Raw genomic sequence first — 19,725 nt, 5'->3', positions numbered from 1 at the left:
TAAAAGTCAGACTGTAAAATATGCAACATGTATTAAATTTGCTAAATAAAACCATGCAGAAAGTTGCTGATTTCATTTGTTTTAAAAAAAAGTATCCATTGTCAGTATTACCCGTGCGACACACTTATTTGTCAAAGCACTGCAGTTATTCCCATCCCATCTGACCTAAGCAACATGGAACAAAGATCCACATTACAGCTTAATTACCTGAGATGCAGTGATATTTAATTCAGCTGCTTTATCATTACTCATATTCATTCATATAGTTCTTTATGGTACTACTATTCTTTGTCATACAAATGAAAATTTTGATAGAGCCAATGAAACAGAAATAGTAATTCAAGTAATTCAGACAATATTACAGTTGAATGAGATTTAATTTAATAGCACATAGTGGAGTGGTTGCTGTGGCTGACATAGGGGCAAAATATCATGGCACTACAAAATAATGCCAAATCATTCACACAGTTTTAGTTGTGCTAGTATTTTCCTGCAACATAGCCTCAAGGACAATAATCAATAATAAATGAATAAATAACCACTTTCCCAGGATGCATCAAAATGAAATGCATATTACCACAGTGATTTTAACAAGAAAAAAGAAACTTTCATAATCAGCCATGGCATATACCAGCTCAGACATATAATCTACGCTTATTTGAGACTCCAAGTTTATGTACAGCAAAATATATATTTAATCATCTCTGGAAGTGATACAATTATTCAAATCTCAACCCAGTTAATCTTAACTTGTATGTCTTTGTTTCCATTGCATTACATCCTGACTTTTCTCTTGAGCTTACCTTCTGTCTGTTCAGCATTCAGTAACATAAATATTTAGCTATTTCTAACAACATAAGGGGCAGAATGAAATAAGATTTCAACTATCTTTGCAGCTCCTTATATGCTGTATATTTCCCAGTCAAATGCTGTGAAAAGGAGTGAAATGAATTATTCTTAGGAAAGAAAATGCTGTAAAGCAAAATGTATGAATGTTGTAACATTTCATTTTAGGATTATACATTTCTATATATGAGCTAGATTATGAAATCAAACAACATTTCTTTACTCAATTGCTATGTAATTTATCAAGACTGCTGGGTGGTCATTGCATGACTAAATCAACCCCCATTACATCCGCTTGGTGGCAGAAAGGCATAGAACCAGTTAGTTTATATGGCACCCTGTGCAGAACCCTGAGCTAGTGCCTTCACAAATCTAATTTGATGAGCAAAAAAAAAAAAAAAAAAAATTCTGCTCTGAAACTGTAATAAACTGCTGGGTAGAAATGTAACATGCAGCTAGTCACAGCTAAAATATTGCACACTAAGCACTTCAAACAGTTCAGCCATGACCACAAATGCAGTATCAGAATCAGTTTCTGACGCTGGTACTGTACTACTACAACATCTGCATTTACCAATCATGGCCCCTTACACCTTGCACCCAGGGCAGCTGCCCCTTTCGCATCACCCTAGCTATGCCTCTAGATGGAGACAATTAGACCACCTAGTCTTCCTGTTATGTGCACCTAACATTCTACAGTGTGCATCCCACCTTCTCCGTCATACTTTCTTTTCCAGCCTCATGCCCTCCTGAAAACCTTTCACAGTTTCCCTCTTCATCACAGATTCTGGTAGTTCATTCCATGGGTCTGTGACTGTTTGTATTTGGTTCCTATCATAGCCTAGGGCTGGGCAAACGGGATGGTTTCTCTGTGCCTAGAATCTGTTTTAATTTTATACATCGATGCAGAAGAAAATTATAATGAAATCACCATAACAACTGGAAATTACATTGAAAAATTGCAGGAATAATTCACAGATGTTATCTCATAAAAGTGGAATTTCAATTTTTGAAAAATGAAAATTTGTGTCCCTACTGAGTAGTTATTCATACTGACTGGGGACAATTTGGTCAGGATGATAAATAAATTCCCCTGCTCTTTGGAGAAGTGTAATGGGATCTTTTGTGACCTGAGCTACCTCCAGTTTAGGCAGCTGGGATCTTAGTTTAACATTTCATCCAAGAGACAGCTCCTCGGGATTGCAATGCTCCAATTAAAGCCATGGTAGTACCGGTGATGAAACAAGACTGCAAGCTACCAGTGGAAGGCTAGAACCTACAGCCTTCTATCTTTCTGACATCAAAGGCAAGTGTGTTAGCTACCAAGCCACTAACATAAATGTATTCCCATGAGTCATGCAGTTGTCCATATCCTTCTGAATAAGTTCCACTGATATCCTTTCAATAATCCTGCAGCTGATACATTTAACACTACTAGGCTTAGGGCTCCCTGGATCAGCTGTGACTCTATCTTTATAAACAGGGACCACTACACCTTTATTGTGGGAGGTAAAAACCTCTGGGAGAAAGTTGTTAATGATGTACAGAGGGGTACAATATTTGGCTTACTACTGCTGCTGAAAACAAATGCCCAGGACCATGAAGCTGATGAGTTTGTTGTTATTCAATGCCATCTCTATTTGATCCTGGGTTATATTTGATGAAGTAACTACATGTGATGAGTTGCTGAAATTGCTGCTAAAATTACCCACATGGATGTTGGCAATATATCGCATTTTATCGCACGCTGTCCCATTGTTATTAGGGAAACTGCAGGTTTGAAAGATGTGTTTAATTCTCTTTATATAATAAAAAGGTCTTTGATGCTTACCTATTGATATGATACTGAGCTGAATGGAATTCATGGGAGGCTTGATTTTGTGAATTAATTTTTAATTGCTTCATTAAAAGAAAGCAGGTGGGGGTGGAGGGGATGTAGTAGTCAGTGCTGCCCTGTGCACCATGAGGGGAAGAAGTAGATCTGGTCAGATGAGCTTGTTAAAAACAAGCCATAAGTACTAAGTGTGTGTGTGTGTCTGTGTATCTGGCTCTGAAATGGAATAACTCAGAGAGTAAATAAATGAATTCTGAAGAGACAAAGAAGCAGTGATGGTTTGGTGTGGTACTGGAATGAGCCTTGAAAGCTACAACTGATAGTATAAGAACACAGGAGACTATACCTAAATTCAGCTGAGATGTATGTGAGAGACAAGAAATATGAAATGCTGTGACATGATGGCTAATAGTGTTATGACCAGATCCTGGCTTGTACAGCAGTGCGTTCTACTGTATGGACTGATAAGTTAACCAAGACTCCTTCAGCTTTTCGTCATGACAGGATACATTTATAAAGAGTGGCAAAGACACTTTAAAAATGTAAGACAGTGGAGTCCAGTTCAATTAATTCCTTACCTTCTTCTTTGAAGAATGAGAAAAAAGTATTAATTTGGTACATCTGCTTTTATCCTAGTCTTCCACTTAGTTAAAATCCCTCAAAATCATCTTTCCCTTCAAAGTCTCAGACTTCTCTCTTACTCTGAACTACACATTAGCATGATAAGTTTTGTCTAATGCTGCCTTACTTCATAAAAAGAACGGTAGCTAGGTCACCTGGCACCATGTGCAGTTCTCCAAAATAGAGCCCCCACCCCACACTAAGTTCATAGTTGAGAAGCAAAAACAAACAGCATCAACAAAAACCTTTCTGCATTTTCGTTTCAAATGTATAATTTAGATTGCTACAATTAACTCACCACACACTGACAGTTTCATTGCTTCAGCCATGGCTATAAATGCAGTATCAGCATTCATTTATAAACCCTCAACACTCTTCCAACTTCATAAAGCTATCTTCACCTACCAACTGTGCCTCTAATCACTTGCATCTAATGAAGACACTCCCTGTGCCTTGCCCTAGTTACTTATCTCATCATGACTCCCTCTGACTTCATTAAGACAACATTGAGAATTCTTTTCATTCTTATGTTGTTGCAACAATTTAGATGAAACCTTCATTGTCCCAGAGCTCACTCAGCTCCTCCTCCTCCCTCTTTATCCTAAAACACTGAATCCTGCAGTCTGTTCCCAGAAGAATCAGATACCCAGTAAGCATGACCCTATTACGTCTATCCCCTTCCTCTATTCTGAATGGAATATGTCAAAAGGTTCACATACTTCTACTCCAGTAATGTACCATAAGACATAATACAAGTGTACAAAGTACCTAGCATAGCAGGGTAAATGTAGGTAATATTGCATCATGAAATGCTGTTGTGTATGCTGGAAGATATCATCACAAAGTGCCACTGTGAGCTGCAGACAGAGTGGTTTCACATAACCTGATACTTTTGATGGCTAGTAGCTTAAATCTTCATATCTGACAAAGCCACTGCATGGGGAGACAAAGAGGGTAGTTATCTTATGTTCAAAATGTAAGGGGGGCAGTACATGCAATGTAGAATATGTGCTGATCAAGCTCTGCAAGTAATCATTTTGATAATGTAAGTAGTTATAATTGCGAGTCCAGCTGCTTAAATTATATTTAGTCAGTCATGTGACAGCTGTTATGGGGTGTGGTCAGCAGTGTGTAAGAGGTAAGAATTAAAATAAAATAAAACAAAACTTCTAAAAGTGGAGGGCAATAACGTGCTTCTGTTAAAATCCATCAGAAAATGATTAAATAAGTAAGTACTTTTGAGCTACACAGATGTCTTCTTCAGTCTGATCTGCGCACAGCAGTAACATCTCCTAACAAGACTGACACAGACGTGGAAGGTAGAGTAGTTAGGTCCTGCAAAGCAATCATTACATCTAAACTTTACAGATGAACTTCTTAAAGATTTTCTTAACAATCAAATGAATAAAAAAAAAAAACATAGAATGCAAAGCTTTGCAACCCCACTCCCCTGCCTGTTAAGTGTCTCTGATTTTGTCACATTGTTCTTCTCGATCTCTCATATGGTTTGTTTTTGGCAAATCAGTTAGGATGTTAAGAGTTTCATACTTTTTGTGGTTAGTGAATACATGATGTGCACTGTTCCTGCTTTTCACTCACTCATGCTTTCTATCTTTCTCTGACTCTCGCATACATGCATAGACACACATGCACGCCATACACACTCAAACACACAATGGGCATACAGACACTTTAGTTTTTTCTTTATTTACTTTTTTTTATTTTGCATTCACTAAACAGCAAAACACTGTTTATCACACCTAAATTATGGCAGTTTAATATGCTGCTATGAATGGGCAGACCTGTTTTTTTACTGGGCATTACCTGAACATTAGCATCTTGCTGGAGAACATTCTTTTTCCGTTCAGGTTAAGGATGGATCACCCACTCTCTAAATTGTCTTACCACCTTCCTTGGACAGCTTCTTTAAAGGCAGTCCTGTTTTCAAACTCAGTAATGCACTGGTAGAAAATTTCACTTGCTCTCGTAAGCTCAATAAATTCTAGGTCTGTAGCCTTCATTCTAAGCCTCAGTGTTTCATTTAATTTCTTTAAGATTTATTTTAATTTAACAAACAATTTAGTAGGATACAGAAGGAGTTATGTATTTTGAAACTGCAATGTACCCATGCAGCTTACTTTAGGGTTACTGTATTTCATTCATTAGCTTGAAATGTTTCAGAAATGCACAGACAAATTCTCTGGACAGGAAAAAAAACACTAGAAAACTTCAAATTCCATTTCAGGTTTCATAGCTTTAGTTGCAGTGCAATGAAACTACTAGGCCTGTGGCTTACATAGTTTGCTGGTGACTGCAAGCTGGATGCTGTCATTGAGTCTCCAAATGATATAAACATATTACAAAATGGGCTCACATGGATAAATGATTGGTGCCAAAGCCACATACTTAAATTAAAGCAGATAAACGCATTATCATCCCCTTTAGTAACGGAGAACTCTTTGCAGATTATGCAAGCAATAATGCCCAACAGGGTGTGTGATAATGTGTAATTAACCAAAAGGCCTCTACACCTCTGGAAGGGTATTAATTGCACGTTAACACACAGCCTGGAGGGCATTATTGCACTTAGAGAATGGGCCCTCTATAAAATTATTGTGTATTACTTACTTATTTTTAAGCACTATACTATATATATATATATATATATATATATATATATATATATATATATATATATATATATATATATAGATATATATATATGGGTCTACTGAAAATGGTTGAATTCCCACAATCTCAAACTTCATATGGCCGACCCCATATGATCGAGGTTGTGAAAGCTCGACCAGACTGCATGGAGATCTTCATACAGCACGTAACGGGAATATTTCCCGTTACTGCACTGTAGTGCGATCTTGCAGTTGGTATATTTAAGTAGGATGTGTGGGGGGCACAGGTGGGCTTTTCCCCCTGCAAAATACTGATACTGGCTTTCGCGATTATGCACTTTCGAGGTAGTACAGTTTTGCTCTTATGGGTGTCGATGTTGATTGTTCAAGATTTTGGGATTTCGAACAAGCAACATAGACCCGTATATATATATATATATATATATATATATATATATATATATATATATATTTGATGTAAAATAGTTTCTCTGCCTAATGTTTCAGACTTGCTGTAGTATATGCTAATGATGTTGGAGGAAGCATTTTACACCCAAAATATAACACTTAAAATATCCAGGCATTTACTTTATTTTTTGGTCCCATACTCCTAAAACATTTAGGTTCATAGGTTCATAGGTTTATACTAGGCTATCTGCCCTAAGGCATTTATAAGCCTAGCCCAAATTTTTGTGGCTTACGCCACCCCTTATATGAAAAAATACTGTGCCCATTAGTTTGGTGTGCCTCTGTCCAGCAGTGACACAGAGATGATTCCCGGGGTAAACCTACGCTCTCCCATCCACAGGTCAAGATTTCTCTTGAACAGAGTCAGCGAGGTGCTCTGCCTCACATGGACCGGGATTTTATTCCACAGCATAGGGAGTCCCTGAGTGATAAATCTATCCCTCCAGCACATCCTATTTATATCCATGCTAAGATTTAAGTCGCTTGCTCTAGTGGTTTTGGTGGATTTGGATTTTTTGAGGTGGAGCATGTCCATTAATTCCGGGTTGGACATGGCCTTGTATGTCAGGCACATGTCACCTCTGAGCAGACGGTATGCGACTGAATAGAGCTGGAGTTTCTTCAATCTGGCAGCATATGACAGATTTTGGAGTCCCTTTATCCTTTTGGTGAGGAACTTTTGGGGTCTCTCCAATTTCTGCAGATGTCGGGTGAGATACATCCCGAATGGGGCATTGTACTCGATCATTGGTCTGATAAGTGAAGAGTACAGGGGAACAATGACCTCACTAGATCTGGATGTGAATCCCTTCATGATCAGGTGGGCAATGTAGAAGGTCTTTCTAACCACTTTAGCAACATGAGTGTCAAAAGAAAGGCCACTGTAAACCTGGGTCCCCAGGTCCCTGATAACCTCTTCCATGCTTAGTGGATTGCCACCTATATGGTAGCTTGGGGTTACCTTGTTTTTCCTGAAGGGTATGACTACACATTTTTTGGCGTTTAACTTCAGGCCATGGCTCTGGCACCAGCTATCTGTTTCCATGAGTCCCTTCTGAAGGATATCCGTGTCCAATGCACTTTCCACTATGGCGCCCAGTTTGCAGTCGTCAGCAAACTTTGTCAGCCAAAGTCCTCCCATGTTGGCCTGTACTTCTGAGAAGTAGATGCCGAACAATAGGGGGCCAAGGACCGAGCCCTGTGGGACACCACTTGTGACCGGCTTGGAGTCTGACATAGCACCAGCAACTCTAACCCTGTGGGTTCTGTCCTTAAGCCAGTTTGCAACCCATCTTGTGACATATGGGTTTACATTTAAGCTGGTAAGTTTTTCTACAATACCCGAGTGGGGTATTGTGTCGAAAGTCTTTGCAAGGTCAAGGTAGGCTGTATGGACTGCCTTTCTCTCATCAATGGCCTTGGTGACTGTTTCAAGAAGTCGACCAAGTTCAAAAGGCATGATCTTCCCTTGACGGCCAAACTGGGTCGGGTCCAATGTCTGCAAGTCCCCTATATCTTTGTTTATGAGCTCCATTATGATCCTCTCCATAGCTTTGCAGACTAGACTTGTTAAGCTTATGGGGCGGTAATTACCAGGGTCCGTAGAGGCGCCGCCTTTGTGGAGTGGGACCACAGTTGCCGTACGCCACTCCTTGGGCATGTATCCTGTGGTAAGGCTGAGATTAAACAGCTGCCTTGTGTGCGGGTTTAATTCCTCATTTAGCTCGTGTAGCACACAGCCGGGGACACCATCCGGTCCCATTGATGCTGTATTTTTAGCTTTAGAGAGAGCAGCTTTCACCTGCGCATTTGAGATGTCTGGGAGGCTACACTCGGCTGGGATAGTTATCTCTCCTTTAGGGCGGGGGAGAGGGGTGAAGTTTGCACTGAACCTGTCTGCCAGTATGTTGGCAATGTCTGTGGGTTCAGTGATTTTTGTATCATTTTGGACTAATTCTGAGCATATCTGGGAGTTTCCACCCAGGTTCCTAACATAGCTGAAAAAGGCCTTATGATTGTCCTTTGAATCCATGGCAATTTTTCTCTCAAAATTGGCCTTAGTTGATTTTATGAGTGCTCGTATTTTTTACTAATAATGATCAGGGGTGACTTCCCTTTTATGGATTTTGTTCTATCATGTAATAGCTTTCTCCTCTTATTGTAAAGTTTGTTAATGGCTGGGGTCCACCAGACTGGACGTTTGCCCTTTGTGGAAAGAGTCTTGGTTTTATTTGGGATTGCCTGATCCATGCAGTCCTGGAGGTGTTCATAGAAGGCATTTGTAAGGGCTCCGCAGCTTGGGTTGTGGTTTCCACTGGCTCAGGGGCCTTGAAGGATACCACACCAGTCTTGAGTAGTGTGAAGTTTGCTTTAGAGAAGTTCTTCACTGTGGTCTTTTGTTTGGGGTGGGGGCGGGATGTGGATTTCCAGTGAGATTAGTTTATGATCAGATCTCACCAATGAGGGATATACTTCTGGTGTGGAGCATTTTGTCCCCATGTTTGTGACAATGAGATCTAGTATATTTTCTCCTCTCGTGGGAACAGTGACTAGCTGTTCCATGGCATTTGAATTTATGAACTCCAGGAACCGTTGGGCTAGAAAGTTAGGGCTTGAGTAATGTTCCCAGTCTATATTCGGGTAGTTGAAGTCACCCAATATGATGGTGTTTGGAGATACATTTATACCCTCCAGTGTCTTCAGGAAGGCTGTGTGGGGTTCCTGAGTTTGAGAGGGTGGCCTGTAGCATGCTACAATTTGTAGAGCAGTTTTGCCTATGGTTAGTTGCACCTGGATGGTTTCCGAAGCTTCGTGCATTGCCAAAAACCTGGAGGTGTGGGTATCCTTTATGAATATGGATACACCCCCTCCTTTTGTGGTGTGGTCCGGGTTTTGGGGCCGGAACGCATGATATGAGGTAAAACCTAATAGTGCCGGGGTGCTCTCAGGAGCCTTGAACCAGGTTTCAGTTACAGCACAGACATCGATGTTCTCCATACCGAGAAGGGCCTCGAGTGCGTGCATTTTGAGATTTAGACTTCTGGCATTGAGCAGCATTACCCTCAGTTTCTTCCCATTTTTGTTTTCTAGGGTGGTAGGTTTAGAATTTGAGCCTTGCCTAAAAAAAAGCACTATGGGGGTGGCAAGAGCCTTAGCCAATATCCGGAATCCCAGGGGTGACAGGTGCAAGCCGTCCCTTGCGAAGCAGCGTGGCTTGTCAAGCATGTCATCCCAGGCAGACAGACACTGGATCCCCTTTGAATGACACCAGACATTAAGCTAATTGTTAAAGCTGATCATCTTGTCTCTATATTGTGGCATCATTCTTGGTGAAGGAAGGATACTGCTCAGGGTCAGGGTCATACCTGCCTGGGCTACATAATCATAGAGCTCCTCTATGTCTCTTTTCATGTAGTCCAGGGAGGTATGTCTCAGGTCGTTCACACCAGCATGGACAATGACTGTGTCATAATTGTACTTGCCGTGGAGTGACCCGAGTGCTTGTGTTATGTGGTGGATTCTAGTGCCCGATAGGCAGCTTACTGTGACCCTCTCCTTGTTCAGCCTGGTGAGTGGGACGTCAGTGTGTCTGACTATGGAGTCACCTATGACAAGTATGTTTGGTGTTGTATTTGGCCTTAAGGGCTGTGACTGCTTTGCACACTGCTTTTGTGGTTTATGTGTTGCTTGTGGGGTGTCTTGAGGTAGCAGTTGTTTGGGTGTCTGCTTTGGAGGCCTCTGCTGTTTAGGTAAATTTTTACTCAGAGCCTCCGAGTATGTCTTTGTGTGTTTATGTGTTTGATTCAGTGGAGTGGTAGCATTATGTGAGGCTGGTTTTGTGGTGTGTGTAGTTGCCTTCTCCTCCTGTCTGGTCTTGCCGGTCCTGAGTTGAGAGAGCTCAGCCTCCAGTTTGGCTAAATAGCTGCAGCTCTCGCAAGTAATTGTGTTATGTGGGAGGAGGAGAGGGTTGTCTGTGTACATGAGGCAGTTATAACATTGCCTCAAGATTCCCAGATTCACCAGCTGGACCGGAGAGGAGATTGACAACTGACCTTTGGACATGCTAGAATAATATTGGGAAATCCTTAATTGAAAACAAGGGCCAGTGGGGAGTGAGGGTGTAGTGCTTTTAATTTTTAGTGCTGACTTATATAATTGCTTTAGTGAGCAAGTGCCAGGTAACTTGAGTGCAATGTGTTACAAGTAACTAAATGCAAAATGACAAACAGTAACTTTCTTTCAAGTGAAACAAGGAAATAAGTACAGTAAGCAATGCAGATATCACTAGTGATCCACAGAAGCACTGAGAAGTTGTATTAGGTGGAATTAGCTTCCAGGGAAATAACAAGCAAACAAACAACAAGCATATAAACAAAGCTAGATTCAGCAGGCCTGGATCTAGTCTATGCTAGAGCAAACAAGGTTTACCAATTTCAGTAAGATACAGTTCAAATATTCAGGCACTATAAACCTTTAACCAGAAATTCCCAGCTCAGAAGGGCAGAGTCCAGTCTCTTCTCCCACAAGAGTGCAGACCACGAACCTTCTTAATGTAAAATAACTGGCCTGAAGCCCAAGTGCCTAAACCAGAACTAATACACTTGGACACTGGGCTCTCAATCAGCAGTTCCCAACTTAGAAGGATGAAAGCTACCTGTCCTGCCACCACAGTGCTTGCCACAAACTTTCCTAATGTAAAACAACTGGTCTGAAGCCCAAGTGCTAAATCCAAAAGACTTAGAATGATAGCTACACTTTAATCAAGTTACAACCAAGCAGTAATAAATACAATTGAATACTTTAGAGAATGTCTGGATTAGTGCTCAAGTTACACAAACAAAGTTAGATCCAGCAGGCCTGAATCCAGTCTATGCCACAGCAAACAAGGCGCACCAACTTCAGTAAGAAACAGTTCAGATATGCATGCACTATAAGCCTTTAACCAGAAATTCGCAGCTCAGAAGGGCAGAGTCCAGCCTCTCCTCCCACAAGAGTGCAGACCACAAACCCTCTTAATGTAAAATAACTGGCTTGAAAGCCCAAGTGCTTAAACCAGAATTAATACACTTTTAGAATAAGACACTGAGCCCTCAATCAGCAGTTCCCAACCTAGAAGGATGTAAGCTACCTGTTCTGCCACAACAGTGCAGACCACAAACCCTCTCAGTGCAAAACAACTGGTCCGAAGCCCAAGTGTTTAAACCAAAAGGCTTAGAATGAGTTACACCAAGCAGTAATAAATACAACTGAGTATTTTTAAGATGATGCAAAAGTAAAATGAAGTAGGTAGAAACACAAGTACAGTAAAAGCAGATGAAATTTTTTTTTTTTATCTGAACAAGTGCTGAGATCAAAGAAACAGATTTGAGTGCTGAAACTAGAAAACTGGCTAGTTATAAGAAAAAAAAACAAGCTAGAAGGCTTCCCTCAAACACAGAAGGGCTTGGGGGCTCAGAAGCCTACAAATAGTCTATACCACTTAACAAGAAAGGCAGGAAATAAGCTTAATTTTTTTGTCTGTTTCCCAGATGCTCTCTTTGTACACAGTAGGAGTGCCTGAAATCAGAATATGATCTCACTGCACTCAGTTGAGTGAGCAAATGAGATGGGCCCAGAGGCAGGCTGAGGGGCGGGCAGTTTCAAGGCCACTATGAAGAGCAGAATAACTTCAGTTAAATATTCCTTCAATACTCCTTCAACACAGTTTAAATCAAATTAAATACTGTATTTTTTTTTAAAAAGTGCAGATAAAGGTACTTAAATTCTCTTATACGTCCAGTTGAATATAACCAAGTTCTTAGCTGGCCAAAGCTGAGGTTTTTAAGCAGGAAATATTTCACAATGCACCAGTTAAATATGCAAGGACAGGAAATCAAAGAATGTGGCTACCCCACACCTGTAATTACTAGCAAATAACAAAATTCAGCCAACACTAACTTCAGTTCAAGTTACTGAAGAGCAGAATAACTTCAGTTAAATATTCCTTCAACACTCCTTCAACACAGTTTAAATCAAATTAAATACTGTATTTTTTTTTAAAAAGTGCAGATAAAGGTACTTAAATTCTCTTATACGTCCAGTTGAATATAACCAAGTTCTTAGCTGGCCAAAGCTGAGGTTTTTAAGCAGGAAATATTTCACAATGCACCAGTTAAATATGCAAGGACAGGAAATCAAAGAATGTGGCTACCCCCACACCTGTAATTACTAGCAAATAACAAAATTCAGCCAACACTAGCTTCAGTTCAAGTTACTGAAGAGCAACTTCAGTTAAATATTCCTTCAACACTCCTTCAACACAGTTTAAATCAAATTAAATACTGTATTTTTTTTTTTAAAAAGTGCAGATAAAGGTACTTAAATTCTCTTATACGTGCAGTTGAATATAACCAAGTTCTTAGCTGGCCAAAGCTGAGGTTTTTAAGCAGGAAATATTTCACAATGCACCAGTTAAATATGCAAGGACAGGAAATCAAAGAATGTGGCTACCCCACACCTGTAATTACTAGCAAATAACAAAATTCAGCCAACACTAGCTTCAGTTCAAGTTACTGAAGAGCAGAATAACTTCAGTTAAATATTCCTTCAACACTCCTTCAACACAGTTTAAATCAAATTAAATACTGTATTTTTTTTTTAAAAAGTGCAGATAAAGGTACTTAAATTCTCTTATACGTCCAGTTGAATATAACCAAGTTCTTAGCTGGCCAAAGCTGAGGTTTTTAAGCAGGAAATATTTCACAATGCACCAGTTAAATATGCAAGGACAGGAAATCAAAGAATGTGGCTACCCCCACACCTGTAATTACTAGCAAATAACAAAATTCAGCCAACACTAGCTTCAGTTCAAGTTACTGAAGAGCAGAATAACTTCAGTTAAATATTCCTTCAACACTCCTTCAACACAGTTTAAATCAAATTAAATACTGTATTTTTTTTTAAAAGTGCAGATAAAGGTACTTAAATTCTCTTATACGTCCAGTTGAATATAACCAAGTTCTTAGCTGGCCAAAGCTGAGGTTTTAAAGCAGGAAATATTTCACAATGCACCAGTTAAATATGCAAGGACAGGAAATCAAAGAATGTGGCTACCCCCACACCTGTAATTACTAGCAAATAACAAAATTCAGCCAACACTAGCTTCAGTTCAAGTTACTGAAGAGCAGAATAACTTCAGTTAAATATTCCTTCAACACTCCTTCAACACAGTTTAAATCAAATTAAATACTGTATTTTTTTTTTTTAAAGTGCAGATAAAGGTACTTAAATTCTCTTATACGTCCAGTTGAATATAACCAAGTTCTTAGCTGGCCAAAGCTGAGGTGTTTAAGCAGGAAATATTTCACAATGCACCAGTTAAATATGCAAGGACAGGAAATCAAAGAATGTGGCTACCCCCACACCTGTAATTACTAGCAAATAACAAAATTCAGCCAACACTAGCTTCAGTTCAAGTTACTGAAGAGCAGAATAACTTCAGTTAAATATTCCTTCAACACTCCTTCAACACAGTTTAAATCAAATTAAATACTGTATTTTTTTTAAAAAGTGCAGATAAAGGTACTTAAATTCTCTTATATGTCCAGTTGAATATAACCAAGTTCTTAGCTGGCCAAAGCTGAGGTTTTTAAGCAGGAAATATTTCACAATGCACCAGTTAAATATGCAAGGACAGGAAATCAAAGAATGTGGCTACCCCCACACCTGTAATTACTAGCAAATAACAAAATTCAGCCAACACTAGCTTCAGTTCAAGTTACTGAAGAGCAGAATAACTTCAGTTAAATATTCCTTTAACACTCCTTCAACACAGTTTAAATCAAATTAAATACTGTATTTTTTTTAAAAAAAGTGCAGATAAAGGTACTTAAATTCTCTTATACGTCCAGTTGAATATAACCAAGTTCTTAGCTGGCCAAAGCTGAGGTTTTTAAGCAGGAAATATTTCACAATGCACCAGTTAAATATGCAAGGACAGGAAATCAAAGAATGTGGCTACCCCCACACCTGTAATTACTAGCAAATAACAAAATTCAGCCATTGAAGTTACTAAATAATGGTATATATCTGAGTTTCAGGCTATTATTTTCTTCATAAAATTCATACTAGCACAAATCCTTTTAATTAAGCAATTTGTAAATTTTATAAGAGCAGTAATTAAATATGTTCTTATTTTGAGCCTTTGTTCCCTCATTATTTTAGGCTTTATCCAGATTTCTTCAGCTGAAAGTCCATAGGTATGCAAACATCTTTACTGTCGTAATACCTAAGTCTCTCATGCACACCTCTGTTTCAGAAAATGTATGCTATCACAAATCCTAATAATCAAGTAAAATATGGTCTTATTTTGAGCCTTTGTTCCCCATTTATTTTAGGTTTATCCAGATATTTTGAGCTAAGAGTCAACAGAGCATACCCTTCAACTGTCCAGATTTTTGCAGAGCATCCAGATTTTTGGCCCCATCCTCAAAAAAATGTGTAGATTTCTGGCAAATCACTGGAGTTTGAAATCATTTAATAATGACAGACATTTGAGTTTCAGAATTCATATCCTTCAGATAATATATGCTAATGGAAAGCCTGTTCTTCTAGCAACTTTTTAAGTTTATAAGAGCAATATTTAAAATCTGTCCATATTTTTGGCCATTTGTCCCTCGTTATTTGTGGATATGTCCAGATTTCTTGTGCCGAGAGGTTGTGGGGTTTGGTGAAGAGGTATGCAAACCTCTTAAGTAATGCTGTTGCTGCCCCAAATTGCTCTCACTCTTCAGTCTCTCTCACACATACACACACACACACACACACACACACACACACACACACACACACACACACACACACACACACACACACACACACACACACACACACACACACACACACACATGCAAAGACACACACAGTCTGTTCTGCTTTCATGCACATATTTACACATGCAGACAGAAACACACACACACGCACACACACTTTTTTTGGTTTTATTTATTTTACACTCAGCAGCAAAAGTGTTGCTTAGCGAGTGTAAGTTAACAGCTCAATCAATCTCTCACTTTCATGCACACATGTACTCTTACACACAGACATAAACACATTTTTTATTTTAATTTTTTTTTTCTTGATTATTTTACACTCACAAAACAGCAAATGACTGCTTAGCGAGCATAAAATAATGACGAGCATTAGTTTTTTTCAGTCCAAGCTCCATGGAAGCATGATATGTTGCCATGAAGTGGTAGACTCATTTTTCAGTGGGCATTACTTGTACATTAATACCCTGCTGAAGAATGTTTGATTTCAAATCAGGGTGCTGTTGTACAGTTTGCCCATTCTCTAAAGTATCAATAATACTCCACTATGTCCTAAACCAGTGGTAAGAGATCTGGGAATGCAGGTTGATAGCAACCTTAACTTTGATTACCATGTGTCCACAGTGTTAAGGAAGGCCTTCTACAGGGGTGGCTTGTGCTATAGGACTGCAGCCCCCCAGCTGTGGAAAGAAACGAAAAGAAAAAAAAAGCGAGTCCTGGAACTCTGCGCATGCATGCTTGGCTTTCCCAGAACTCAGAGGACTCCCAGACTGCTGTGTTGGCAGTCCAGATGGGGGAAAGGCATCTCTGCCCTGCAGATGCCCAGAAGTCTGTGCGGTGATGACCGCATAGAATGGAAGGGCTCCTCTGGACTGCAACATCCGCAGGCTGGAACCTACTCTCGCGGGGAAATCAGCAACGTCCGCAGGCTGGAGCCTACTCTCAAGGGAAAACCAGTAGCCGAGGAGACATTCAGCTTGCGGGGGACTTTGGGAACTGAAATGCAGGTACAGATGGATTACATTCAGCTTGTGCAGGACTTCAGGAACTGAAATGCAGGTACAGATGAATGGGAACTGAAATGGTGTGTGTGTGTGTGTGTGTGTGTGTGTGTGTGTGTGTGTGTGTGTGTGTGTGTGTGTGTGTGTGTGTGTGTGTGTGTGTGTGCGTGCTGTGTGTTGTGTGTTTGTGTGTGTGTGTGTGTGTGTGTGTGTGTGTGTGTGTGTGTGTGTGTGTGTGTGTGTGTATGTGTGCACACTATGTAAACTAAGGCACTAAATTCTATTAATAAAAGGTAAATAAATTAACAATATAACTGGCAGTCCATAAAATAAGCTTTATAGAACAGACACCAAAATATTTTTGATCACCTGAGTATGGAAATGAGGCATAAATGCTAGATTGAAAAAGGTGACTATACCCACAGGCAAAATCAGAAATAATTAAACCATTCATCTGATATCACACATACATTTCAGGTACTGGGCTTAATTGCTTTCATTAATGAATTGAACTCAAAGTCTCTTTCTCTCTCTATTTCTCTGATGCTCTCTTTTTCCCTACAGTGAAGTTTTGTGCCATTTTCTCTTATATAAGGGAGGGAAATACTACATAAATAAGTTCATTTAGCAAGTAGGAAGAATGTGTGGACACCAAACTCTGCTTTGGAAGTTTGCTGAAAACCATGGCTATCAAGATTAGAAGTAATGTGCAGTATGCTGCAGATTTAACTGTTAGATAAATGGGCTGTGTGTTACTACACCAAGCAGTTCAGTAACTGAATCTCAACGTACAGTACCATAAGGCATGAAAATAGCATAAAATAACAAAAGCAAATGTAGTACTACTACAGATAAGTGATGTATCATGTGTGTGTGTGTGTGTGTGTGTGTGTGTGTGTGTGTGTGTGTGTGTGTGTGTGTGTGTGTGTGTGTGTGTGTGTGTGTGTGTGTGTGTGTGTGTGTGTGTGTGTGTGTGTGTCTGTGTGTGTAAAATGCCCCAGTAGCTACAGAGAACTCAGGATATGCAGTGGGAACCCTGTACCTTGGGTGTAGGTAGCAAGAGCCTGAATTCCCTACCCACTACCATTTGTAAAAAAATTGCAGATTTTTGCCTATTTGTTCTGTTCTGTTCCTCATAGAATCTGTGGTTTCTGTATTTTTGTTTTATTTACATAGTTGATGGTGCAGTGGTAGAATTGTTGCCTGACAACTACAGGTTCTCTGGTTTGATTCTTGGCTGGGGTGCCTTCTGTGTGGAGGCTGCATGTCCTCCCTGTGTTTGTGTAGGTTTGCTCTGGTGTCCTCTCATCTTACAAAGACATGTGTCTGGAGTGTTTCTCCCTGGGCCTCTGCTGAAAATTGGCTTTTGTTCCAAGTCAGACTTTCCTGGTTAACAAATGTTAAATAAATAAATAATGATGACAGACATTTGAATTTCAGACTTCATATTCTTCAGAAAGTACATGGTAACATAAAACCTTTTATTCTAGCAATTTCTAAGTTTATAAGATGGATATTTGAAATGTGTCCCTATTTTTGGGACTGTATTCCCCCATTATTGGCTTTGTCCAGGTTTTTTGTGCTAAGGTTGAGAGCTACGGTGAGAATTGAAGTCACTGAATATGTTTGGGGGCTGTATTCCCCCATTACTGGCTTTGTTCAGGTGTTTTTTGTGCTAAGAGGTTGATAGCTATGGCGAGAACTGAATTCACTAAATGGTAGCCATTTAAGTTTCAGTCAGCTGATTTGGCGTAGTGGTATGTTGCTCTGACTGTTTTGCACAGGATCCTGGGTTCAGGATTTGGCAGTGAAATGTATGGTGGTAACACAGTATTTTATTGTAGCAACTTTCCAAGATTATACAAGCAATGTTTAAAATGTGTCCCTGGTTTTTGGGCTTTTGCCCCCCCCCAATACATTTTGGCTTTTTCCAGACTTCTTGTGCTGCAAAGTTCAGAGCTACAGCTGAGTGTTAAGTAGATTTTAGAAGGATCTGAGAGCTGCTGGGGAAGAGAAGTTTAGTGCTGCTTATGCTGAGTCTGCTTGCATTGTTAATAGCACAACAGGTAGTATACTTGAAGTAATTCCAAAAGGATAACTGGTAAAACCAACAAGCGGTTTCCTAGTTAATCCAGTACTGTTTATTGCTCACACTTAATAAAAACAAAAATTCAAAACACTTCGTCAATACATACTATGTACTTAGCGCTTTCACCCACAATGAATCTGAGTTTCTTCAGAGTACAAATGTAAGGTCTCAGAAGTGACATTTTATAGCCTGCTTAATTGATTGATTAAATTAAATTAAATTAATTGATTAAACACAATGCCTACTAACTGCTTATTGTAAGATTAGTAGGCATTGTGTTTAATCAATTAATTTAAGTACATAGTATGTATTGACGAAGTGTTTTGAATTTTTGTTTTTATTAAGTGTGAGCAATAAACGTTACTGGTTTAGGTAGTATACTTGCTTTTGATGCAGAAGGCTGTGGATTCTACTCCCACAGTACAGAGATGTATTGCTTATACCGTACTATGTTGTAAAAGGGGTGGATACCGCAGCCCCTTTTGGCAAAGATACCTAGTAACTATAAACCTGTTATCGGTTTGCCATCCATTCCCTATTGCAATATTACTAGCTTATCATTTTTAATGTAGCATAGGCAATTTATTCCTCAAGGGCAACAGGCACTTTATTTGTAGATCAACCAACGAAAGACAGCCTCCCAGACCACAGTAGCTCGAACAGAACCCAAGGATGTGACTACCAAGGTCAAAATGAGTAATTCGAATCCACACCAAAGTCCAAAAACACAGGTTTATTGCTGCTAACATAAACCACACAGGTACACAGGTTGAGCGCTTTCATCCACACTAAGGCAGATTTCATCAGAACCAATTAGCGTAGTAAAATAGATGTACTTATAAAGCTAATTTAGCGCCAAAAAACAATTAACTTCCTCTAAATATGTCACTCACATTTTACAAACAAATGACACTGCATATACACATGAATATTACAAATATTACAAATATATACACAAATATATACAAATGTATAATACCTATCATACATTATTAAAATAAAAATAATAAGAATATAAAAGTAAATACTCTATACACAAGTGGAAAAATCATAAAAAAGTGCATATGATTGTATACAAAATGTACTGTTAGTAATCATGTTTTTATCATACTTATAGCAAATGCTAACCCCTTTCCAAAAGCAGATAGGGTTTGATACTAATACTTTCATTCAAACCCGGCCAAGTAGTGGCATCACATAAAATCTGCCACTTAGTTTCCAAACACGACAAACCAGTCTTCCAGTTACCCCCATGTGCAATAACCTCAATTTGATCAATAATTTTAAAGGTAAAACTATGTTCTAGGCCCTTTTCACTAATATGTTTGCTTAATGCATTTTTTGGGTCACCTTTATTGATTTTATATATATGCTCGTATATGCGCGTCTTAAGCTTCCGTCTTACCAATGTAGTAAGCCGGGCAACAGG

The 19,725-nt window shown here is 39.3% G+C and overlaps 1 protein-coding gene across 1 annotated transcript in view; it reads left to right on the top strand.

The window, feature by feature from the left end:
- Nucleotides 1-19,725, top strand: part of LOC122805328 (platelet-derived growth factor receptor-like protein) — a 208,052-nt gene that overhangs the window by 553 nt on the left and 187,774 nt on the right. The gene's annotated exons all lie outside the window — the stretch shown is intronic.

The sequence above is a fragment of the Protopterus annectens genome, chromosome 6.part1 (genome assembly GCF_019279795.1).
Source record: "Protopterus annectens isolate FY-2018-M chromosome 6.part1, PAN1.0, whole genome shotgun sequence".
NCBI lineage: Eukaryota > Metazoa > Chordata > Ceratodontiformes > Protopteridae > Protopterus > Protopterus annectens.
The sequence above is the reverse complement of the archived record's forward strand: the minus strand, read 5'-3'. Positions and strand labels throughout refer to the sequence as shown.